The sequence below is a fragment of the Gopherus flavomarginatus genome, chromosome 3 (assembly GCF_025201925.1).
Source record: "Gopherus flavomarginatus isolate rGopFla2 chromosome 3, rGopFla2.mat.asm, whole genome shotgun sequence".
NCBI lineage: Eukaryota > Metazoa > Chordata > Testudines > Testudinidae > Gopherus > Gopherus flavomarginatus.
The window spans coordinates 230011084-230038193 of record NC_066619.1 but is presented as its reverse complement, the minus strand read 5'-3'; the positions used below and the strand labels follow the sequence as shown (position 1 = coordinate 230038193).

General features: G+C 44.6%; 1 protein-coding gene across 1 annotated transcript in view; it reads right to left on the bottom strand.

The window, feature by feature from the left end:
* SGCZ (sarcoglycan zeta) overlaps positions 1-26604 on the bottom strand; it is a 592995-nt gene extending 566391 nt beyond the window's left edge. Inside the window, exon 1 of the mRNA XM_050947972.1 lies at positions 26521-26604. The gene's annotated coding sequence lies outside the window, so the exon portion shown is untranslated. The remainder of the gene's footprint in view (positions 1-26520) is intronic.
* Between the last annotated feature and the right edge of the window lie 506 nt (positions 26605-27110).

Sequence of the window (27110 nt, the reverse complement as noted above, 5' to 3'; positions counted from 1 at the left end):
TGGGATTATATTGTTTGTACGAAAGTCAAATTAAGTCTCAATCACTTGAACATAGACTCAGACTCATAGGTCAGAAGGGACCAATCTGATCATCTAGTCTGACCTCCTGCACAAGGCAGGCCACAGAACCCCACCCATCCAATTTTATAACAACCCCTATCCCAGGACCGAGTTATTGAAATCCTCAAAAATGGTTTGAAGACCTCAAGCTGCAGAGAAACCACCAGCAAGCGACCCGTGCCCCACGCTGCAGGGGAAGGCGAAAAACCTCCAGTGCACCTGCCAATCCGCCCTGGAGGAAAATTCCTTCCCGACCCCAAATATGGCGATCAGCTAAACCCTGAGCATGTGGGCAAGAGTCACCAGCCAGCACCCAAGAAGGAATTCTCTGCAGCAACTCAGTACCCATCCCATCCGACATCTCCCCGCAGACCATTGAGCAGACCTGCCTGGTGGTAATTCAAGATCAATTGCCCAAATTAACGATCCTATCATAACATCCCCTCCATATACTTATCAAGCTTTGTCTTAAAGCCAGGGTTTGTGTATTTCATTCACTGGTGTAACAGAGTGAGGATTCAGGTTTATAGTCCCTAGTTTACCCTGGTGATAACACCAACAGGAAATGTGTGCATTTGTGAACCTTTTAGAATACCAATTACTGAGAGAATTGTTATTTGACTTGGTTGGCCAACTGGGTAAAATTCTCCTTCTGATCCTAATAGTTTTCGGCTTTTGCATTTTTTAGAGTCTTACATGTGTGAAGTGTACCATAAACTTCACAGATCTTTCAAAATGCTAATGAATAAGAGGCAACAATTATTTTTAGAATGAAATGCAGTATCAATCACCCACAAAAAAATAGCATAAGAATTTAAAGTTTATTGGTTTGAATTATTTTTGCGGGAGGTATGGTTGCTGTTTTGCTCAAACGCTGGGGAATAATATGTTTTTCCTTTCCACTCAAAATCTCATTATTGGACCTCAGATCTAAAAAATAAACATCATCTGGCCTGTTGTCTACAACAGTAGTATTAATATATCAAGCTTCAGGAACTTGACTGGAGCTTGAGAGAAGGGATTTAGATACAAGGTAAACGCCTGATTTCTCTTCAGAGCTTAGTTCCATATTAATAGTGTTTGATGTATATGTTTTCATTTGACAGATTTACTAGGTGAATCAAGATAATAATTCTTATTTGAGGAGAAGCTGAAAAGTCTGTTCTTGTTTCATAAATATATATGACCTTATTTTACAAAATTGAATGATATCTATCCATGATGGAAAGGACAGCTTTTTAAAAAATTCTGTCTTTGCTACAGTTCAAAATGTTTGTAAATCCATATCAAATAACACAACCCATATAAAATGGGATGAGTTAATCTGAGATATCAGACATAGGCAATAAACTGATGAAGAGCTCTGTGTAAGATAAAAAGTTTGTCTCTCTCACCAACAGAAGTTGGGTCAAAAAAAGAGATTACCTCACTCACTTATCTCTCTGATATGCAATGTCTAAGCAGCCAAGGAGACTAAAATAACATCTTATACGGGATCTTTATTAGAATGAGAGGTAGTGTCTGGCCTTTAGTCACTTAGTTATAGTGAGACTGGAATAATAAAGGAGGATTTTATGAATTTTAACCTAATTGGACTGGAAGCGAAGCAGCACGTGCTTTAAATAACAGATTACTCTGTCAAAAGCAGTTGACCAAAGAAAGAGAGGTCATCAGTGATAGGCATTTTCCTGTACCAGAGTTTTAGCTCTTAGAGCTTGGCCAGGATTTAATATTAAGTCTGTCATTTCCACCCTTCAAGTCCACTTTATTTGTTTCGGTTTTATATATTTAGTTTGCTTAGCACTTTATGCTTCTATTTTCCATTACAACAAATGACAGATTAGGGCTGAAATACTTGACCAACCCAGCCATCACGGGTCAATATCTAATTTACTTAGTGTGGTCATTAATATAACTTTCATTCAGTTAACTGAACATTTCCATAATTTGTTAATTTATTTAATTATTTTGTTATTTATGTATTTTGCAAATAATTTATTTTATTCATTGCAGCCAATTTAAATGTAAATTGACAGGTAGAATATATACATATATATTGGTTCAGAATAATTATTACATATATATTCCAAACCATAAACTATGGTAACAGTAAATCTCTTGCAAAGTGAAGAACTCAGTCATCAGGAAATGCTAACATCGAAATTCCATGTGCAACCTACATCTGCCCCTTTGTGTAAATCTTTTGTGTTACACTCTTTTATAGCATTGACTCTGAGTCAGCAAGGTTCTTAAACGTGTGTAACTTTAAACGTGTTTGTGGTCCCACTCCTACTGATGCCTATTGGAATACTGAAAGGCTTAAATTTACACACATCCTTAAGTACCTTGAATTGAGAATTATTATTCTTTACATTCCTTTTATGCCCAGAAGCTCCAATCATGATCAGGCTGTCATTATGCTGAGGGATGTACATGCACAAAGAGACAGGTGTTATCTCAAAGACTTTACATTCTATTTAGACAAAACCGACAAACAATACTAGGCAGTGTCTCAAATCTGTCCATGGTAGGGTTCCCCCTTTAGTCTATGTGGGGAGTGTACACACGTGTGTCCAATTACTCCACCTCTATCCCAGCATGTGCTAAAGGGCATCATTCTAGCAGGCTACCACTTACCTTCCAGCGGCGGCCTCCTGATTGTCTCATCCCCCTCTGTGTCCCCAGTGATGCCACGGAACAGCCCACAATGAGCGAAAGGGTTAAGCAAAAGAAAGGTATGCAGCCCCCTCCAGGATATCCTCTCTTACTTCAGAGGGACCCTGGGAGCAACAATGTCAAATTCAGAATTTGCTGGGTTCCAGTGCAAGCTTCAGTTATTTCCTCCTTGAACTCAGGGGCTCTGTACCCTCCTTCTGCGAGGGCAGAGGCTCTGTAGATTGTCAGTGTTCTCTCCAGGGCTGCAGAAGCTCAACAGTCTGCTCCCTTCCCAGGGTCCCCGCCCCCTGTCTGAGTGGAGTTCCCACTTTTTAACTCCTCCTCCAATCCTGGCATGATTTGCAGGTGGGGCAGAATGAGACTGCTCCAGCCCAAAGCAGCTCCTTATCTGTTTCCTTGCTAGTGGGGGTATACAAACCCCATAACAGAACAATGATCACATTCTGCAGTTTCTGCAAACAAGAATCTGGTCAGCAAATGAGTCAGTTGTTGAATTATTTTTATCACCATACAGTTTCTGTACCTCACTCTTTATGCACTATCTACTCCTGCCCTGAATGCAATTAAAAACTGAAGTTAATTGCATTAATTATGTAATTAAAGACTATTGTCATGAAAACATACAAAGATGAAATTAAGGTTGTCTAGGCAACCTTAACTTTAGCACTTCCTGGCAAGCATTTTGAAAACTTGTCTGATTTAATGTAAGGGTGTGTTTTTTGTTTGTTTGTTTTTTGCATAAACAAAGTAGTTTGCTTTTTAAATAACACAAACGATAATAATCACATAGAACTATTTGTTCAGCAGGTGGTTTTGTCCTGTATAATATAATGAAAGTGCCAATGGAATATTGGCAGATCATCAATTTAAAAAAAAAATCTTTTGAAACCAGACCAGCCTACAGTACCATTTAATATTCATATGACAACACTCAGAATCTCAGCTGAGATTGCAATCTCATTTTCCTGGGTGTACAATCACATATTAAGACATGGTTCCAGGGGATTACAATCTTAGTCTCCAATTTTACGAAGATATAAACACGTGATTAACTTTGCGCTCTGTGAGAAGACCTATCTAGTGCAATGGGTGGAGTGAGATAACAGAGAGAGGCATAAAAACAAATATATACATAAATACTTTTGCATTTTGAAAAGTTATAATAAATAGACATGGTGTGAATTACCCCATCTGTCTCTAGACGTAGTCCTCACTATTTCTTATGGGCATCATCACAAAGGTAGGTCTTGACATGGGAATTAAAGGAAGAGAGGGGAGTGGCTTTTATAGATCAGTTATTGTATAGTCCATACAGAAAGGGCAGGGTAGAAAAAGGATATTTGTGACAAGCTCACACATGGATGAGTTACGATGGCATCTTTGGCAGAGTAGAGGAGGCATAAGGAGACATAAGAGGCTCAGATGAGCAGAGAGATATAAATCTGTGAAGAGAGGACAGGAAGCTTGAAGTTTATGTGGTGAAGGAGGGGAAGCTGTTCCAGGTGAGGAGGATGGGGAGGTGAGACAGCAACATGTTTCACCACTGCCAAATATAACTGTACAAATAGTGGCACAAACTTGCCCCAAATGCTGCATGAAACATAATTAGCAATATTTAGTATTTGTGTAACCCTACTGTATCTTTCAGTCTTTTCGCTTAGAGATACATACAGTCTCTGCATCCAATTCCAAACTATCATAACTGGGTAACATACTGAATATATTTACAAAATATTAGTAACTATCCCAGTACCTTTAGATAAGCACATGCATTATATAAATACTTCTTATTAAAATTAACTTAACATAGAAGAGACTAGGCCTAATACTAAGCATGTGTGGTAATTCAAAGAGTGTATAGTAGAAAATGTTTTGAAATGTCATGACTGTTCAACCATCTTATTTCTAAGCACAATCTTTTTCTTTCTAACTCCAGTTTAATGTCTATCATTTGTTATTTCATTTTATTCATTTTCTCAACCCTGGTGCTAATATATATATATTTATATACAGAGAGAAAGAATCATAATTCTGAAACCCTTTGCAAGTGATGCACATTCTAAGTATAAATAAAGATAATCATGATACCCTATTTCAGAGGTGAAATAGCATGTGCTACACATTAATGTGAGAGGAAGGCTGGCCCAGTAGTTAGCACACTACGTTTGGGTTCAAGTCCGTCCTCTGCTCCAGGCTTCCAATGTGACCTTCTGCAAGTCGCTTAGATTCTTTGTGCCTCATTTCCCAATCACAAAAATAGGGATAGTAGTATTTCCCTAGCTCATCAGGGTGTTGTAAAAATAAATACATAAAAGATTTTGAGGTGCTCAGATACTATGGTGTCTCTGGCTATTTAGTTATAGACTCATAGACTCATAGACTTTAGGGTCAGAAGGGACCAATATGATCATCTAGTCTGACCTCCTGCACAAAGCAGGCCACAGAACCCTACCCATCCATTTCTATAACAAACCCCTAATCTATGTCCAAGTTATTGAAGTCTTCAAATTGTGACCCATGCACCACGCTGCAGAGGAAGGCGAAAAACCTCCAGGGCCTCTGCCAATCTGCCCCAGAGGAAAATTCCTCCCCGACCCCAAATATGGCGATCAGCTAAACCCTAAGCATGTGGGCAAGACTCACCAGCCAGCACTCAGGAAAGAATTCTCTGCAGTAACTCAGATCCCATCTGTAGCGAGGGGGCCCCACTCCCCCGCGCTCCTGAGGGACATAGGCCAGAGAAGGAGCGGCCACGGGTGGAGGCACCGCTGCCTGTCCCTGCCCCCTGGAAGTCAAGGGGCGGGACAGGAAGCCCAAGGCCCATCCCGCCTGTCCCCGCCCCCCGGAAGTCAGGGAGCGGGACCGGAAGTACAAAAGCCCGGCCCCAGCGCTCAATTAGGAGGAGGCTGCCGGAGAAGGCAGACACTAGGGCCCGAGCTCCTGCTGGGCCCGGCCTACCCCGTGCCCGGTACTGGAAGGGTACTGGCCTGACCTCCCCTGGGGACAGTACTCAGAGGAGCTGACTGAGCGGTCTGACGCTCAGCCTGTGGAGGAGCTGTCTGGACCTCCTGGCGCCCGGTACCCCGAGGAGTGGACCGGACCTCCCGACGTCCGGTACCCCGAGGAGAGGACCGGACCTCCTGACGTCCAGTACCCCGAGGAGAGGACCGGACCTCCTGACATCCGGTACCCCAACGAGTGGACTGGACCTCCCGACGTCCAGTACCCCGAGGAGAGGACCGGACCTCCTGACGTCCGGTACCCCAACGAGTGGACTGGACCTCCCGACGCCGGACACCCCGAGGAACCCATGGTCTGGGACCCCCCGGACGACGCTGGCAGAGGGCAGGTACCCTGTGAGGGGGAGGTTGGAAGTGGTCCGGGGGCAGCCGACCCCAGTCAGGCTGCAGGCTCACCTGAGCCGATGGCAGTGTGTTTTGGTCAGGATCCCCCACTGACTGCTAGCGGTGTTGACCGCTATTAGGGCCCCGGGCTGGAACGCAGTGGAGTGGGAGGGCCTGCGTTCCCCCTGCCACCCCTTCAAGGGTGGCAGACTCCCCTTCCCCTGACCGGTGGAAGCTATATACTGTTCCCTTGCACTCAGCCCCGCTGACGAGGCCTGAGCGTAGACTGTGTGTGTTGCCCCTCCCTGCCCAAGGGCCTGGGCATGCTTATATACTGTTCCCCTGTGCTCAGCCCTGCTGACGAGGCCTGAGCATAGACTGTGTGTGTTGCCCTGCACTGCCCAAGGGCCTGGACCACTTGCTAACTATTGTGGGTTCACTCCACCCCGCAGCAAGGGACGGACCCCGAGTCGACAGAGCGCGGTGGGCCAGTGTGGCTCACCTCCGCCCACAAGGAGGGTTGAGCCCCGGCGCCGCTCTACTACACGTGGTACCAGAAGTGGGGACTCTCTGCCCAGGATGTGGGCACGAGCCCTTGACCCCTGCGGGAAGGGGGCCAGGGGAGACCGCTCTCCCTCTGGCGACATGGACTTTACCAAGTTCCTCACAGCTCTGATGGAGACCCAGGAACGACAGCAGGCGGCCCAGCTGCAGCAGCAGCAACAACAGGAGGCCGCCCGACTACAGCAGCAACAACAACTGATTGAACAACTGGGGGTCCAGCAGCATCAGCTAATGCAAGACCTGACAACTCAGACTCGGGAGTTTCAGCGACAGTGCCTGCAACACTGTCGGAGGCGTGCTCCCCCGCGGCCCCGACCACCAGGCGGGAGGGCCAGACGGGACCCCACAACCCCCTCTGCCGGTCCGGCTGACCAAGATGGGCCCCCATGACGACCCGGAGGCGTTCCTGGTAACCTTCGAGCAAGTGGCCCAGGTTGCCGGGTGGGCCCCGGATCAGTGGGCCACCCTGCTTGCCCCGTATCTAACGGGAATGGCCCAGGCCGCATACTGAGGCTTCTCCACTGAGGATGCGAAGGACTACCCTCGAGTCAAGGCTGCGATCCCGGATGCACTAGACGTCACCCCCGAGAACTTCCGGCAGCGGTTTAGGGGCCTGACCTACGGCGCTGGCACCCGACCCCGGCTGATAGCTCAGGAACTGAGTGACCTGTGTAAGCAGTGGCTCCAGCCCGACCGACAAAGTCCTGAGGAACTGCTCGAGCAGATCATCTTGGAGCAGTTCCTCCACATCCTCCCACCCCAGGGAAGAGCCTGGGTCTTCCAGCATCGGCCCCCGACAGTGGGGGACGCCGTCACCCTGATGGAAAACTTCCTAGCGGCCGAAACCTCGGGCGGGTTGACACCACGAAATCATCCGGCCGGGTCCAGACGCCCCCACTTGGAAAAAATGGGGGACGGGCTCGACGAAGTTCAAATCGCGCCCCGGGACCAGGAACCCCACCTGCGGCGGCCGGTGGGCCTGACCCACCGAAGCTTGGTAGGTCCCGAGGCCCAACCAGAACCCCCGCCCCAAAGTCCCCCCGGGAGCCTGCAGAGGGGATCGGCCCACTCTGGGCAGCCCGAGATCGGCCCTTCCTTTTCCTGCGGCAAGCGTGGACACTTCCAACGGGACTGCCCAGCAATAGAATGTGACTTTGGACAGGTCTGCGCCAGTGAAAGTTGGGCCCGGCCCCCGCAACCGCCCAAGGGCACCGTGCCCATAATTATTGACGGCTGCCGGACGCGGGTCCTGGTTGATTTGGGCTGCGGACAGACCTTAGTCCGCCAAAGCCTCGGCGTTGCTAAAGACCCGCGGCTAGGGACGATCCACCTGCAGTGCATCCATGGTGACATATGGCCGTATGCCAGCGCCCGGGTCTCCCTTTCAGTGGCTGGGGTCACACGGACTCTTGTGGTCGGCCTAGCCCCGCGGCTCGCCTACCCGGTGATCTTGGGGCGGGACTGGCCCAAATTCATGGACGATCTGCGGTCCCATCCACTGGAAGAACCAGAGGGTATCCCCGCCTGCGAGGGAGACCGCATCCCAGAGCGCACCACAGATGGGCCTGACGGGACGGAGCCTGACCACCCCGCCGAGGCCGTGGAGGAACCCCGACCACGGGTAACAGAAAGGCCCGAGGCTACCACGGATTTCTGCCGCAACCAGAGGGAGGACCCCACCTTAAACCAGATGTATGACCAGCTTGCCACAGTCGACGGTGTCCCAATCGACCCAGGCCGGGCGCAAAGCTGGCCCCGCTTGGAGTTACAGCGAGACCGTCACTCTACCACGTGGACTGGGATTCCCGTACGGGGGGATGTCCAGACGCAGCCGGTAGTCCCGCACCGCCATCAACGGGCCGTTATGAGTCTGGCACACGATGTTCCCGCGGCTGGACATTTAGGCCAGGAGAAGACCCTGGCCCGAATTTTGTCTCACTTTTTCTGGCCCGGGCACACCGAGGTGCGGAGATACTGTGCCTCCTGCTCCGACTGCCAACGGGCCGCCCCCGCACGAACAGCCCCGGCCCCCCTGATTCCCATGTCCCTCGTGGAAACTCCATTTGAACAGGTGGCCATGGACTTAGTGGGACCCCTCCCGAGAAGCCAGGCCGGGTTCCGTTATATTCTGGTCATTATGGACTATGCCACCTGCTTCCCCAAGGCCATTCTGCTCCGGAGCATTACCGCCTGAAGCATCGTGGACGAACTGATCGAGGTCTTCACCCGGGTCAGCCTGCCCCGGGAGCTACTCACTGACCAGGGGACTAACTTCACCTCCCGACTATTGTGGCAGGTCTGCATGCTCCTCGGGGTCAAGCAGTTGCGTACTTCGGTTTACCACCCGCAAACCGATGGCCTCGTGGAGCGGTTCAACCGGACTCTAAAGGACATGTTGCACAAATTCACCCCCGAGGACCTGCGCCGGTGGGACCAGTTAATCCCGCCCCTGCTCTTGGCTATCCGTGAGGTGCCCCAGGCCTCCACCAAGTTCTCCCCCTTTGAGTTGTTATATGGCCGCCACCCAAGGGGGCTCTTGGACCTCGTGCGGGAGACCTGGGAACAGACCCCTTCTCCCACGCAGGGACTGTTGCAGTACGTCTCCCAGCTTCAGGAGCGGCTCAACCAAGCCGGGACGCTTGCTCGCGCGAACTTGAAAGTGGCCCAGGAGGCCCAAGCCCAAACATATAACCGGGGAGCGCAGGTCCGTGAGTTTCAACCTGGAGACCGGGTGCTGTTGCTCTTGCCCTTTACGGAGTCCAAGCTACTGGCCCGCTGGCAGGGGCCCTATAAGGTGATTCGGAAAGTCGGCCCGGTCACCTATGAGGTCCACCAGCCCGACCGCCGGAAAAGGACCCAGAGGTACCATGTAAACCTCCTGAAGCCTTGGCAGGAACGAGAGGGGCTCTTGATCGACCCCTACCCCCCCGAACCAGAACTGGGACACCGGGCTAGTCCACCCGACAACCGCACAACACCTCAACTCGGGGAATCCCTCACCGAGGAGTAGCGAAAGCAGACGGGCTGTCTCCTACAGGCATTTCGAAAAACCTTCACCGCCCAGCCGGGCTACACGACCCTCGAACAGCATACCATCCAGACGGAGCCGGGGTGGTGATCCAGGAAGCGACCAGGCCTCTCCCCCATCTGATGCGACACATCATAGAGGAGGAAGTACGGGCGATGCTAGGACTGGGTGTCATCGAATGGTCGCAGAGTGAGTGGCAGAGCCCCGTGGTCTTGGTCCCCAAACCCGACGGTACCCAGCGCTTTTGCATCGACTTTTGGCGTGTCAACTCCATGTTGAAATTCGATGCGTATCCAATGCCGTGGGTGGATGAGCTGCTGGACCACTTGGGCGAGGCCCGCTTCCTCACCACCCTCGACCTTAGCAAGGGGTACTGGCAGATCCAGCTTGACCCTGCCTCTCGGGAGAAAACCGCGTTCGCTGCACCCTCCGGGCTCTATCACGTCACCTGGATGCCCTTCGGCCTCCATGGGGCCTCGGCGACGTTCCAGCGACTCATGGACCATCTCCTCCACCCACACCAGGAATACACCGCTGCGTACCTGGATGACGTAGTTATTTACAGCACATCCTGGGACGACCACCTAGAATGGGTGGCCGCGGTTCTGCGGGCCCTGCGAGATGCTGGACTAACCGCCAACCCAAAGAAGTGCCGGATTGGCTGGCAAGAGACCACCTACCTCGGCTACACTATCGGCGGGGGGCAAGTATGGCCACTCGTGGGGAAGGTCCAAGCCCTCACTGCCTGCCCACCCCCTGCCACAAAACGACAGGTGCATCGCTTCCTCGGGTTGGCAGATTATTATTGGAGGTTCATCCCTGGCTTTGCGTCCATCGCAACCCTGCTAACGGACCTCCTCACTAAGGACAGCCCACGGCGAATAGAAATGACCCCTGCGTGCGACCTGGCCTTCCAGACCCTCAAAGATTGCCTCTGCTGGGAACCCGTCCTGTACAGTCCGGACTTCTCCCGAGGGTTCACCCTACAGACCGACGCCTCCGAGGTAGGGTTAGGCGCGGTCCTGTCTCAGGAGGTGGAGGGCGAGGAACACCCCGTTGTCTACCTGAGCAGGAAATTGTTTCCACGGGAACGGCACTATGCCGTAATCGAGAAGGAAGCCCTGGCCGTGAAGTGGGCTTGTGACGCCCTCCGATATTACCTCCTAGGGAGCACCTTCCTACTGGTCACAGACCACGCCGCACTCCGCTGGTTGGCACAGATGCGAAACAACAACATGCGGCTCACACAGTGGTACCTAGCGCTGCAGCAATATGCCTTCACCGTCCGCCACCGGGCCAGCAAAGAGCATCATAATGCCGACTTCTTGTCACGCCTGGCGGAGATGGGGGGGCCTGACCCTGGTGGACCAGGGTCAGTTTTAATGGGGGGGGGTGTAACGAGGGGGCCCACTCCCCCGCGCTCCTGAGGGACATAGGCCAGAGAAGGTGCGGCCACAGGCGGAGGCCCTGTCGCCTGTCCTTGCTCCCCGGAAGTCAAGGGGCGGGACAGGAAGTCCAAGGCCCGTCCTGCCTGTCCCCGCCCCCCAGAAGTCAGGGGGCGGGACCAGAAGTACAAAAAGTCCGGCCCCAGTGCGCTCAGTTAGGAGGAGGCTGCCGGAGAAGGCAGATGCTAGGGTCCAAGCTCCTGCTGGGCCCGGCCTACCTCGTGCCCGGTACCCGGAAGGGTACTGGCCTGACCTCCCCTGGGGCCAGTACTCAGAGGAGCTGACTGAGCGGTCTGACGCTCGGCCTGTGGAGAAGCTGTCTGGAGCTCCCGGCGCCCGGTACCCCAAGGAGTGGACTGGACCTCCCGACGTCCGGTACCCCGAGGAGTGGACCGGACCTCCCGATGTCCGGTACCCCGACGAGTGGACTGGACCTCCCGACGCCGGACACCCTGAGGAACCCATAGTCTGGGACTCCCCGGACTACACTGGCAGAGGGCAGGTACCCTGTGAGGGGGAGGTTGGAAGTGGCCCGGGGGCAGCCAACCCCACTCAGGCTGCAGGCTCACCTGAGCCGATGGCAGTGTGTTTCGGTCAGGATCCCCCACTGACCGCTAGTGGTGTTGACTGCTACTAGGGCCCCGGGCTGGAACGCAGTGGAGTGGGAGGGCCTGCGTTCCCCCTGCCACCCCTTCAAGGGTGGCAGACTCCCCCTCCCCTGACTGGTGGAAGCTATATACTGTTCCCCTGCACTCAGCCCCGCTGACGAGGCCTGAGCGTAGACTGTGTGTGTTGCCCCTCCCTGCCCAAGGGCCTGGGCATGCTTATATACTGTTCCGCTGTGCTCAGCCCCGCTGACGAGGCCTGAGCCTAGACTGTGTGTGTTGCCCCGCCTTGCCCAAGGGCCTGGGCGTACTTATATACTGTTCCCCTGTGCTCAGCCCCGCTGACGAGGCCTGAGCGTAGACTGTGTGTGTTGCCCCGCCCTGCCTAAGGGCCTGGGCCACTTGCTAACTATCGTGGGTTCACTCCACCCTGCAGCAAGGGACAGACCCCGAGTCGACAGAACACAGTGGGCCGGTGTGGCTGCCCTCTGCCCACAAGGAGGTTTGAGCCCCGGCGCCGCTCTACTACATGCCCAGTGGTCCAACATCTCGTCACAGACCACTAGGCATACTTATCTGCTGATAATCAAGGATCAATTGCAAAAATTAAGCTATCCCATCATACCATCCCTTCCATAAACTTATCAAGCTTATTCTTAAAGCCAGATATGTATTTTGCCCCCACTACTCCCCTTGGAAGGCTGTTCCAGAACTTCACTCCTCTAATGGTTAGAAACCTTCATCTAATTTCAGTCTAAACTTCCTAGTGTCCAGTTTATACCCATTTGTTCTTGTGTCTACATTGGTACTAAGCTTAAATAAATCCTCTCCTTCCCTAATATTACTCTCTCTGATATATTTATAAAGAGCAAGCATGTCCCCCCTCAGCCTTCTTTCGGCTAGGCTAAACAAGCCAAGCTCTTTAAGTCTCCTTTCATAAGGCAGGTTTTCCATTCCTCGGATCATCCTAGTAGCCCATCTCTGAACCTGTTCCAGTTTGAATTCATCCTTCTTAAACATGGGAGACCAGAACTGCACTCAGTATTCCAGATGAGGTCTCACCAGTGCCTTATATAATGGTACTAACACCTCCTTATCTTTGCTGGAAATACCTCGCCTGATGCATCCTAAAACTGCATTAGCTTTTTTAACAGCCATATTACATTGGCGGCTCATAGTCATCCTGTGATCAACCAATATTCCAAGGTCCTTCTCCTCCTCTGTTGCTTCCAACTGATGTGTCCCCAATGTATATCTAAAATTCTTATTATTAATCCCTAAGTGCATGACCTTGCACTTTTCACTATTAAATTTCATCCTATTACTATTACTCCAGTTTACAAGGTCATCCACATCTTCCTGTATGATATCCCAGTGTCATAGTCTCTTTCCCCAATCTGAACCTTAGAGTCCAAAAGTTGGGGTACCAGCATGAATTCCTCTAAGCTTAATTACCTGCTTAGATCTGATAAGCTGCCACCAATCAGGAATTCCAGTGCCTGATACACTCTGGTCCCCCCAAAACCTTCCCTGGGGACCCCCAAGACCCAGACCCCCTGGATCTTAACACAAGGAAAGTAAACCCCTTTCCTCACCGTTGCCTCTCCCAGACTCTTCCCCTCCAGGTGTTCCTTCCCTGGGCTCCTGGAGAGATAGGCAGATTCACGCTCTGTGAATCTAAAACAAAGGGATTCCACCCTTTTCCCCTCCCTTCCCCTTCCCTGTTAAGTACAGACTCAATTTCCTTGAGCCTCATCAAGGGGAGAAAATCAAACAGGTCTTAAACAGCAAAACTTTTAATAAAAAGAAAGAAAAAGAGTAAAAGTTATCTCTGCAATTTAGATGGTAAAAGTTACAGGGTCTGTCAGCTTATAGAAACTGGAGAAAAAGCCTCCTCCAGCAGAAATACAATTTAAAATACTTCCAGCCAAATACACATTTGCAAATACAGAAAACAATCAAAAGACTATAACCGCCTTTCTTACTAAAATATTCACTATTCTGAATATATAAGAGACCGCAGCAGGGAGATTGGCAAGAAACCTAGTTGCACGTCTAGTCCCTTCCAGGACCCAGAGAGAACAAAGCCAACCCCCAAAAACACAAACAAAGGCTTCCCTCCACCGAGATTTCAAAGTATCTTGTCTCCTGATTGGTCCCCTGGTCAGGTGTTTGGTTCCCTGTTTGTTAACCCTTTACAGGTAAAAGAGACATTAACCCTTAACTATCTGTTTATGACACCCAGTCTTTCTCTGTGTTAGCAATACCTCCCAGCTTTGTGTCATCCGCAAACTTTATTAGCACATTCCTGCTTTTTGTGCCAAGGTCAGTAATAAAAAGGTTAAATAAGATTGGTCCCAAAACTGATCCTTGAGGAACTCCACTAGTAACCTCCTTCCAGCCTGCCAGTTCACCCTTCAGTACGACCCGCTGGAGTCTCCCCTTTAACCAGTTCCTTATCCACCTTTCAATTTTCATATTGATCCCCATCTTTTCCAATTTAACTAATAATTCCCCATGTGGAACCATGTCAAATGCCTTACTGAAATCGAGGAAAATTAGATCTACTGCATTTCCTTTGTCTAAATAATCTGTCACCTTCTCAGTGAAGGAGATCAGCTTGGTTTGGCACGATCTACCTTTAGTAAAACCATGTTGTAATTTGTCCCAATTACCATTGACCTCAATGTCCTTAACTACTTTCTCCTTCAAAATTTTTTCCAAGACCTTACATACTACAGATGTCAAACTAGCAGGTCTATAGTTACTCGGATCACATTTTTTCCCTTTCTTAAAGATAGGAACAACGTTAGCAATTCTCCAGTCGTACGGTACAACCCCTGAGTTTACCAATTCATTAAAAATTCTTGCTAATGGGCTTGCAATTTCATGCGCCAGTTCCTTTAATATTCTTGGATGAAGATTGTCTAGGCCCTCTGATTTTGTCCCATTAAGCTGTTCAAGTTTGGCTTCTACCTCAGATGTGGTAATATCCACCTCCATATCCTCATTCTCATTTATCTTCCTTCCATTATCCCTAAGCTCCTCATTAGCCTTATTAATGACTGAGGCAAAGTACTTATTTAGATATTGGGCCATGCCTAGGTTATCCTTAACCTCCATTCCATCCTCAGTGTTTAGCGGACCCACTTCTTTCTTTGTTTTCTTCTTAATTATATGGCTATAGAACCTTTTACTATTGGTTTTAATTCCCTTTGCAAGGTCCAACTCTACATGGCTTTTAGCCTTTCTCACTTTATCCCTACATGTTCTGACCTCACTAAGGTAGCTTTCCTTGCTAATCCCAGCCTTCTTCCACTCCTTGTAGGCTTTCTTCTTTTTCTTAATCACCTCTCTGAGATGCTTGCTCATCCAGCTTGGTCTACAACTCTAGTTATCCAAAGCAAATATATACATATATACACACAAAAAAGACATGAAAGATCACACAGACATCGGCAGTCTGCATTTTCAGGGACACTATAGGACTAGAAGTTCTAACACTGTGCACAGTTTTAGGAAAATCTGATGCACATTCTTGAGAATTTCTGTTAAGATATTGGACTTGCTTCTTCCACAGATCAGCACTGTTATGTTATTTTCTCTTTACAATAAATCTCCATTTAATGATATGAAATTAAAAACACAAGATCATTCTTAATGTTTCATTCATTAGCATGTTCTTAGAAACCAAGATTTGTTAACGACTTTTTACTGAAATTCTCTTCATAAAAAATGTTGGAATAGTTATGAAATAGATAAAAAAAATGTTGACAGACACCACTATATTGAACAATATTTCATTTCATGGACACTAGTAATATATTACACTCAGAAAGACAGGCCATTAAGGGACTTTACCTTTTCAAGCTCAAGGTAGAAAAATTAAGCAAAGTGTTTGGTTTCTTTTGTTTTGGATTTTTTAAAGAATCCAATTTAAAGAATTTCAAATTGTGATAGAGGCACTTTACATATTAAGTCAACTTTTACCCTTAGTACACCCATGCAAGTTGACTAGATATAAAGGATAACATTTAGCTCTTAATTGGGGAACATATATGGTTCTTGTGCCTTTAATAAATCATGAGCCAAAATCTCTGGTATGATTAAACAGACTGAATGACTTCAAAGGTTAAAGGTTGGGGACTCCTTGAAACAAATAATAAATGAGGCAAATTTCCTTGACCCCATTTCAGTAATTGTTTAAGCAGTGAACTATTAAGTAGAGCTGGGTGAAACTTTCAGTCAAAAGGGTTTTCTGTGAAAAAATTCAGTTTAATCAAACCAAAACATTTCAGCATAACCAACATGAATTCATTAAATGTTTTTGTTTGAAGAAAAAATCCAAAAAAAGTTTGAAACATTTCATTCAAAATGAAATGTTTAAAAAGTCATTTCATGCTGAAAAATGCATTTCAAAATTAGCTTTCATTTTATTAAATTCAAAATTCAAAATGTTTGAAATTGAAATAGAATGTTTCAAGTGGAATAAAACATTTGTTTGACCTCAAATGATTATTTTTGACTTTTCAATTTGACAAACATTTTGAAAAAAATCTTTTTTGGTTTGACCCAAAATGATTTTTTTTTCAAGTTTGGAATTACCAAGCAAACTGAAAATTCTGCTATTTGCAGAGCTTTCTTTATTTGGTCCATACAAAGGAAACCTGAACTTGCCATACTTCTTTCCTTCCTCGATATCCCTTGTAGGCCAATGGATTATAGCTCCCTCTAGCCCAGCCCAATGGCTGGCTTCTGATTTACCTTTGCACAGCATCACAGCATGCTGCAGCACATCGTCACCAGGGGTAAAACAAATCCTGAAAGAATGGGGAAATTCAGATGTCATGGGCAGCTTATTCTGAAAGCTGTTGTGTGATTTGCAATAATATTTTAATGCTACTAGAGCTGAAATGAAAGTAGTGGTGGCCATGAATAAATAAATAAATAAATAAATAAAGTTGCCTTTTGTATTGCAGTTTCCTCCTCCCCATGTACCATGTAAACAGTCTGTTTAGACCCCTGAGAAAGGGGTGGGTTGAGAGCCAGAGCTCTAGCCTGAGTTGCAATGTTTACACAGCTATTTTTAGCACAATAGTGCAAGTTTGTCCACCAGGGCTGGAAGGCTCGCATCCAGATTCTAGGTACCTATGCCCTCCAAGGCTTAAAGCAAACATACTAACTTTGAATACAATTCAACATATATGGCAGTATTTGCAGTTCACTGCAGCTTAGCAGAATTTTATATATATGATTACTCTGGCTTTTAGGTCCAACCACTAGTAATCCCTGTGAAGTTGCAGTGATAGGTTCCAATGAACAGTTCTGAACTACTAGAAAATTAGAGCTCTTCAGGACATTCTATTTTAAAATTAAACAATAATGAACTCAAAGCTGTGCTTTGCATTACAATAATGCAAATGGGTTCCCTTAAAGAATGCTACCATTATTATTAGAATGCACAGCACAGGTTTAAACTTATTTCTAGGAGAGGATATCAAAATGATAACATGTAAATAATGATGTAATTTCAGTCTGAAAAAAATATGCCATTTGTGCTTTCTGCTATATTAAAATGCAGTCGCCAACCAATAAAGAATAAGCATTGGATTGAAGTGGGTTCTCATAGTCTTTGGTTGATTCACGTAAGGTCATAAAATTGTAATATTTGCGAGACAGTCAGTGCACCAGAACACTCTCTGGATCTTTCTAGTAAAATATGAGTTTCATATTCAATCCTCTAATCAGAATGATCTGGAAAAAAAAAAACAGTCCAAAGGATCCTTTATAACACCAGAGCCTAACACTCATCTATACGAATCATAATAAACTTGTCTTGAAAATTATATCATCCTTGCTGAATCCCAGCTATTGTTTACAACAGAGGCAAATATTAGTAGACACTCAGCAGAGTACCCGTAGGTTTAAACAAAATCAGGCCAGGATCTGAAATGGTGGTTATATTCTGCAAATGGGGCAAATAGGTGCAATTCTGTGAATTTGTACCTGCTTACAATAAGTCACAGCTGCTTATGCCGGGAATCAATTTGGTCCCTAATATTTAGCACACTCTCCCCCACCCACGCGAAAGATGAAAAAACCCTAATGGTTTCAGTTTCATGAAACTCTGAGGTCTCTTGGAAATATTTTAGAATTATTTTTAGAGCAATTTTTGTCCCATCTTCTCACATCCCTCCCCAAGCAGCTTGCATTTCCACACCGGGGGCCTTGCTTTCCTGTCTCCTTTTTTAATGCTGCTCTTGGGCCCTGGTTTACAGTATATAATGATTACTGTATAACCTTAAACTTTATTCAAACCAAACCAAACCAATCTGAAGACTGAGTTCCTCAAATGGTCACTACAGTATATTTCCATGCAGATCCAGTTTCTCTGCTGTAAAAGGTTAACACCTGGGAGGAGAAGGGGCGGACTCTACTTACTATGATTTAGAGGAATTGTTTACAGGCCTACCCATCTCTAATACTTTCAACACCGTATTATTAACAGTCCCAGGTTCTCCCAGGTTTGCTCTGTCCTCTCCCTCGTTGCATATTCCAGAACCTTCTGTTCTCTCCCTGAATGATAACACCAAATGACAAATAATAGCACTGAATACAGCAGCCATGTCGATTTGTATTTAAAGGCAAGATACTTATAGTCACAGATATCACCCTGTGATACCAGCTAACATACATCCTTTTTCTGCTTTCCTGTTTTCATTAGCTGCTACGACTCCTCTAATGCAGATTGGGCTGCAACCTTTTGTTGTATTGTGAGCACCTTTATTAAAATTGACAATCTGAGCCATCGTTGGAGAACCAATTGTTGAGCTTTCCAAGCTCTTCTGACTTTTACTCACACCAGGAGCTTCACTGAGTTACATAGAGGAGCATAATAAAAAGACAAGATAGGAAAGTGTGGCTTTGGGTGCTGAAATCCAGGCTACTTGGGAACTAAGCAGTGGTGGGAAGAACACTCTTACCATAGCTGAGGGAATAGGGTACACAGTATTTAAACAGGGTCAGTTTTATACTTCTGACAGAACTAGAGCTGGGTGACTTGTGAATATTTCAACAAATTTAATTTCACTTTGCCATAATACCCTCCCTCTTGTATTTGCTTGTAGAATTGTGAAAAGCACAATTTTGTTCATATGAATGTGGAAGAGAGAATGAATTTTGGGCTTGTTGCCAAAAATAATGTAGTTATAATACAAAATGTATTTGGGCAGAAGCAGAAATACTATAGCAGCCATGTTAGGGTTCTGTTTGTGGATAAGTGAAGGAAGAAGGTAGGAATCAATGCAGTGAATGAGAGAACAGGACAGAGGGAAGGAAATCAAAGAGGAAAGGGAGGAGAAAGAAGAATCCATTCATCATCTGTGCGGTTCCTCTTTAGAGGTATCAGGGAACAAGACCTTTTCAACCTCTATGGAAGGAAGATGAACTGAGCTGCTGATGGGGACAGAGTGAAGATATTGGCACTGTAGCTACCTAAAAGATCACCACAGGAATGAGCTAGAGACTAATGGGAAAGGCAGCTCATCCATATCAACAGCTAGCATGGATCTGCCAGTGGGGAGAAGGGGTGGGAGGGAGAGAACCTGGCAAGACTATAACTCACAAGAGTCTGTTACTGAGGAATAGGATAAGCTGCTCTCTCTGTCATCAGACTTCCAGGCTCACTCCTCTGCCCACAGTCCGGCTGTTTACTAGGAGATTGTTTTCACACTTGGATTGCTATAGTAAATATTATTCTATATTGGATATAGTTAATAATGTAGTATTGGCAGGAACTGCTTTCCTGGTTTCCAAAATCTCTGGCCTCAAATCTAGCAAGAAAGTAGCTATATAAACAAGACCAGAAAGGGTAACTGACCATGGCTTCTGCAACTGTGACCAAGTACTCAGGCACAGAATCATAGAACTGGAAGGGACTTTCAGAGGTCATCGAGTCCCCTGCACTCAAAGCAGGACTAAGTATTATCTAGACCATCCCTAACAGGTGTTTGTCCAACTTACTCTTAAAAATCTATGATGGAGATTCCACAACCTCCCTAGGCAGTTTATTTCTGACAGAAAGGTTTTCCTAATGTCCAACTTAAACTGCCCTTGCTGCATTAAATTGTTTGTGAATGATTAAGTTGAATGGGATCAGAAAATGAGAGACAGGTATTATAAAAACATTTGGTAGAGATCAGAAATATTGTGGATTACAGGACACTGAACTTCTGAGCCCAGGTTCTAAAAAGCCCAGGCCAGGAATTTGGCATTAACAATTATTCAAATTAGATGCACAATGGTATGTGATCAAATATTTTGCAGCTAAAACTGTGCAAAAATACTGGCACTGAGGTCATTAAATGTCTGGCTGCAATGTTCGCTACCACGACTGTGCATACACACAACAACTTGGCATCAATGTGATTAGAGAAAATTAAAGTCTGCTGTTAAAAGCCCATAACTTCTGCTTTCAGTTCTTTGTCTCCTTCTCCCTTCTCTTCAGTCATGAAGGAACCTAAGGGTGTATAATTTGGAAGTATCGTATTCTTACAGCTTCCCATCACACATCAGTCTAACTATAATGAGTATTAGAAGCATGTGTAAGGCCACACCATACTCATCATTACATAATTTAGATTTTAAAACAGCAGCATTTTCCCCAAATTAGGAACAAAACTCTACTAAACATCACAGTACCAAATTATCAACCGTAAAAGGCAAGAGATGGGGAAAGCTTGCTAGAATCTAAAGAATAATCCAGAATTTACAGTAGTATAATGCAAATAAATGCTGTCAGAATCTATTGAAATCCTATCATCATAAATAAGCCATGTTAAGCATCATATCTTGCTAAAAGTATATCAATACATTACCCCTGAAACTGAAGTATTTATGATTTATATGGAATATGTAAAATATAGTAATGAGTATACAGTATATTTCCAAACCATTCACCCATTTTATAATGTTGATTGTCATTGAAAATAGTTCCTTTATTTGAATGCCAAGCTAGTCTTTATTTTCTATTTATAAAAGCACAATTCCTGACACACTGATAATGCAATGAGTATAACACATTTCTGTAAATTTTGGCTGCATGTTAATGACTTGAATAATCCACACAATTTGTGAGGGTTTTTTTTCAAACAAGTTATTTTTTTTCTTTCTCATTGTAAGCCAGTCAATATTTATATAATATTGTAGGTTCTCTCTGTTTTATTCTGAACTGAGTCAGGTAAAATAAAAAAAAAGTCTGGATTGCAAAAACAGAGTGGATACTGTAATGGAGCATTCTTTGTTGTTCTGCAGAGATGTAGAAATGATGCAAAGTTTAGAAAGATGCACCAGAAGACAGAGGTTCAGAGGTCATTTAGCGTTGTTGTTCTGTACCCATACTGCAGGCTATCAGGGGCGAGACAGTGGAGAATCATAGTCATTGATGTGTTTTTTGGCAAGTTCTTTATTGAAAGTTAATTGGAAATTGATATTTTTTAAAGAAGTGACTAATATATCTAGCTTTCTATAGTTCATTATCAGAGTTTTTATTTGGGGAGAGGGAGCCAAGTTCTTGTTGTTTTATGGTGGATAGGAGAAGCATTATGGAGCCTGGAGCAGCTGTAGCAAGGGATTCTGAGTTTACTCACTCATGTTAATCCATCACTATTCTGCCCTTCCCTAATGATTGGCAGTTTCATCCTCTGCTCACTTCAGACCAACTCTCAGCCCCTGCCTCTTCCCTTTATGACTCTGTTCAGTTTTTCAGCTTTGCACCACTAGAACTGGCACAGCCAGTTCCCTCTTCTAGCATTGCCTCTTGTCCATGTTATCTGAGAACCATTCTTTTCCTGAGGTAGCTCTCCTGGGAAATCTGTAAGGGTGGTCAGTACATACTACCAGCTGTCCAGTTTTATGGGCTCTGGACCATCCTGCATGTCCTGATATTTTGTACCTCAGAGTTGGCATCCCTGCTCTCTTTCCCCTCATCCTGTACGCTACTGACAGCTCCATGCTGGCTGGAAATCCACAGAATAAGCAGTGAGCATGGAGGAAGAAAGGCAATGAGGCTCAGCAGGCCCCAAAGGCTGAATTTTCAGAGAATCTTCCTATAGGTACACATGGCAGATGTGACATTTTGTGGCCCTGTAATCTGATGGACTGGTAGGGAGGAAAATATAGCTATCCTTCAGTCCAGTCCTGCTTAACAGCCATGCCTGACTCAAACAGTCCCTAACTTCTCTCCATGTATGGAACTTGAATCTGTAGAGAAGAGTTACCATATCTTGCCTTTACCACAGCAGTCATCCCTTTGTACGTGATGAGTAAAGGAGATATACATATGGATCTCCTGAGATGACCTGTATTATACACCATATCAACTTACAACACAAAATGGTCCCAGGAAGAAAAGCAATAAAGTAACTGCAAACTTCAAAAAATAGGTGGTATGGTCTGGAGATATCATAGGGCACATAATACTTTGGTTATCTGGGAACATTAAAGTACGGAAAACTGATAGTAAGTTAATGCTCTTCTGGGCAGCTGTCACTTGCTAACAACAAATATCTCCACATTAAAGTGGTGAAATAGAATTGTTTTGCTAGAAGTCTAAATATACAAGTTGCAGTTGCAAATTTTTGGTGTTTGTGGTTCTTCATCAGACCTCAAGAGGCTTGGAAAGTTGGCTGTATATTTCCATACACTGTTACCTCCTACTATGGTTTCTACTTTATCAAGCAGATTAACCATTACATTTGACTGCTTTGCATTGCTCCAATGAATGAAGCAAGGCATCTGTAAACCTGGTTTAACTGGTCAGTTAAATTGTGTTTATGGCTACTTTGTGTCAGAATGGTATAAAGCAACCAGAGCCAAACATGGAATCTGGCCCTGTATGTAGTATTTCAGTATTCCCTGTCATCCCTCAATAATTGAATAATTTTAACACTTTAGTTGAAAAGCTTCTGTTTTTGGTGAATGGAAGTTGTGCTTCCTTTATTTATCCTAAATCTTGTATTAAAATTGAAAAGCAATTGTTGTGACTCACAAACAAATCAAAATGAAATGTCAATTCTTCGCCCCATAAGGTTGCTATTAGAGAGTTGATTTCATTTCTGTCATAACAGCTTGCAGAAAGGATATTGTTCTGTATCTATTTAATGAAAATAAATGAGTGACCATTTCTAAGTATAATTGCAGTAAATTACAGCACAAATCAATGTAATCTGCATCTATTATACACTCTGTTATTCATGTTGCTGCTTTATACCTTAATGAAACTTTGATTCGGCAAAAGAGTAAAATGGGGTGGGACTCTATAAAAAATGCAATATAATGTCATCCTAGCTTCCCACAGGATTTCAAATCAAGTTCTAGGTTTCAATCTTTATGGTTAAGGAACTCAGTGGTCCATGCCTAGGTTATCTAAAAGACCTTGGTCAACAACTCTGCTCCTCTGTCCCAATGAAACTGTCTACATTTAGAACGAGGAGTCCTTGTGACACCTTAGAGACTAACAAATTTATTTGGGCGTAAGCTTTCATGGGCTAGAACCCAATCTGATAAAGTAGGTTCTAGCCCATGAAAGCTTATGCCCAAATAAATTTGTTAGTTTCTAAGGTGCCACAAGGACTCCTTGTTTTTTGTTTTTGCTGATACAGACTAACGCAGCTACCACTGAAACCTATCTACAATTAGAGTCTGTTTGGAAGAACTTTCCTGGGGGTGTATCTGACATTGTGGGATGAATTCCCACTGGAACTGTGGACTTATCCAAACATCACTAACTTCCCCTCCAAGTACCCTGCACTTCTTTAACCTGTATTCTCTAAGATAAATACAGAGCAGTGTGCACAGAAGAAGCATATAAACATAAACCCTGAAGTGGGGCTCATTCACCGCCCATGCAGTAGCTCCTCAACAGGACCACAAGTCCCCAAAGGTTTGTTCACAACTTGAGGTGGAGGAAAAAGGTGGGTGCATAAGAGGGAGAATACAAACACACATGGGAGGTAGAGGCAAGGGAGAAATGAACACTTTGGGAGAAAGGGACAGGGCCATAGAGAATGATCTCAGGGCTGCTGGTGGCTGGCTTTGCTCAATGTTTTGTTCTTGGTCCCATTAATTCTGGCTGTGGCCTTGTTCCTGTCTGCACCACAACATAGCAAGGAAACTAGAAGGATGCTGTAATATGTAAGTGGAATGCAGTAGGAAGGAGGGATCCTTTAATTAAGGAAGAGAAAAACTTGGAATGAATAATAAGTTAAAGCAAACAAGAAGGTTTTCATTCAAGATTTAAGGGAAAAAATGTCTTTCTGGTGTGGAGGGAAGAGAGTTTTTCAGTCAACCAAGGCTGCAACATTACTGAAAATCAGGGTGAAACAGAAAGTTAGATGACAATGAAGAGGCAGGAGCGTAGGTGGATATGAAATCAGAGATAGCATTTAAGGCCACGGAGAGTTTAGAATACTGGGGAGGCAGGATGGGAACTGAATTATATTCAGATGTGGAGGGAAAGCCAGAGACAAGAGAATATGGAGAGTTGTGAGTGGGAGGAGTAAAATCAGAAAATAAATTAAATGAAGATTCATTCAAAGGAAAGTGAACAAAGTATTTTCAAGTGTTGTAGGAGAAAAAAGTTCTGATGTTCAGCATATTGAAATAGGCGATCCATTTGGGGCTGCAAAGTATTATCAGATCATCCCCCCAAAAAAGCCCTGGAAAAGGCAGAACTAGATCAACTGGAAGCCTCCACCAATGTAGCCAACATCTTTCCTCTTTCTTATAATATAACATACTGTTTTCAGACAGGCTAGACACTGACTGATATAAACATACAATTTCTTCACATTTTTTAGATGCCTACACATGCAATCACTGTATAACATAGACTGATTTTAACTTATCTGATTGAATATACTAGAGTTCTAGTCAAGTAAAATGTCAAACAGAGACATTTTAATGTATCTGGACAGCAGCACCAAGGCTAAGAGGCAAAAGAAACAGAAAATGACTCAGAAAAGATTTCAATTTGTTTTGCTAGTGAAGTTACTTCAAGGCTTTCATTGATTTTGAATTTCCAGTTTTAATAAATTAAGGAGCATCAAGATTTGAAATTGGTAAAATTCAGCTTGTTGCAAAACAGAGCAACATCCAAAAGCTACTGCAAAAGCAAGAGAAAAATGTGAAATAAATAACTATTACAGTATAAATACGTGACTAGAGACAAAATGGCAGTGTCAATAAATCACTTCTGCATGCTCACACTACCTGTCAGGATTTATAGTCTATCTTACAAGAGATTTAACAATTTAACTTAGCAGTATCTCTTATTGTCATAGTTCTAAGTGAGTCATGCTCATTTAATGTAACTCCCATAATTAACCAGCATGCTTATTGAAGTTTGAAAGTAGCATGACACTTGACAAACACTCAGACATTATTGGAACAGCTACAAAAATGTCTCCTGTAAGAATATTTCTTCATCCCCTTCATTAATAGTACAGTGTTATGTGATTAATTATCTCAAAATATATATTCCTGTTGCCCTTAATTTCCAGACAAACTTTCTGCTCAATAAATAAATAAATGTATAATCAGAAGTGCTGTAGATACAGAGGGAAGACTTGGGTATTTCCCTTTATGAGATCACAGTAAGAATATGCATATGAATAGGGCACTGGGAGCAGAGGACGAATATTTTGGAGAAAAATATTGTATTAGAACAATTTAGCCAAAAAAACCCAGCTCCACTTTAACCCCTCCCCTCCCCACGTTTGCGTGTTGGAAAATTTTCAGTTAAAGCTAAAGATTTTTAAATATTTCAATCTGGCCATTTATAATTAAGGTTCCATAGACTACCTTAACTCTGACTCCATCTTCTCTTCCTTTTCCTCATACGTATATTATTTGCCCATGGACACAAGTGTCAAAAGATATGTTGTATATTATATTCATCATACCTGTCTTTCCAAAGGACCTAAGTGTCTACGACAAATGTGAGTTGTATTAGGTGAAAAAAACGTTTCAATATACTTTGGAGAGATGAATGGGACAGACTGAGATGTCCAGAAGCAGCCTGGTCTGAAGCACAGGGTATAGAGACAGTAAATTCTACATTCTAATTCCAGCTCTTTCACTTGGACAAGTTATTTCATCTATTTGAGTTTCCCAATCTCTAAAATGAAGATACTATTATTTATCTACCTTATGGGTCTTTTGTTGGTTAATAAGTGATACACTGAATATGTAAATATGAAATCGTGAATGCATACAAGGCTATGTAAGTGCTAATCATGTTTGTTTTTAATATATTGAACAAAGTGGAGTAAAGAATTGATGGTGATATTGTAATACTCTCTTACAGAACTCAAAGGATTTACTGGAACACAGCAAGTTAACAGTTCCCACAGACACAAGCAGGACTTAACTTTCCACAACATAACTTAACTCCAAGACAAAAATATAGCACCATTTACTGGTGGAAGAGCTATCTATACTGATGATTACAATATTGTTCGGTAATATATAGGAGGTAAGTTGTCAATATTTCTTGATGTTCATATGTGGGCAATTAATGCAGAGGAAGCCTTACATTTGAGTGGATGACTTATATGTAATGTTTTTAGATCTGTATTTACAACCTGATAGTTGAAGTTTTGTGGAAATGTTGAAGTTGTATTGGGTTATGGCAGGGTGAAGTTTAGTTGCAAAAAAGTTGTTGATGGGGAGGTAGAACATGGATATTGGTAGAAGGTCAGAGTAAAGGTTACGTGGACAGAGAAGTGAACATTCCATACTTATCTTTCCCTTTGGCAGAGGAGTGGATGGGAGTAAGGAGTGCTGAAAATCAGGGGAAAGACATCAAGTTAGGAGCTCTTGCAGGCAATGGCTGAGGGAGCTGCAGTAGAGAGGCAAGAGCACAGCTGAGATATCATTGCAAGACTTTTGAATCTAACAATTTATTTAGCCCTCCCGCCCCTCAGAGTATACTTCATTTAACTTGGGAGTTCTCTGAGTTTGGGAGAAGGGAATTTAGACTAATTATCTCAATACAGAAATATGTTATGCAGTAACTGATAATTCATTCAAGTAACTGGACCAATTTTCTCATGTGAGCTGTCTCTGTAGAGATTTCAGTTACCTGATGTACCTTGATATCTATGCACCTAGCTTTGCAATTGCTTTTCAAACTTTAAAGAAAGTCAAAGGAAATAGTAGTCTGTGAGGAATTCCAGCACAGAGTTTCAGGGGAAGCTATTTAGGCTTTTTTCCACCTGATGTGAGCAAATACTGACCCAAACTCACAAAATGTTTGTTTTTTTACTCACTTCTGATGAAAAGAACTCCTAGTGGACTTCTGCTAAACTTTAGAAAACATTTTGCTGGG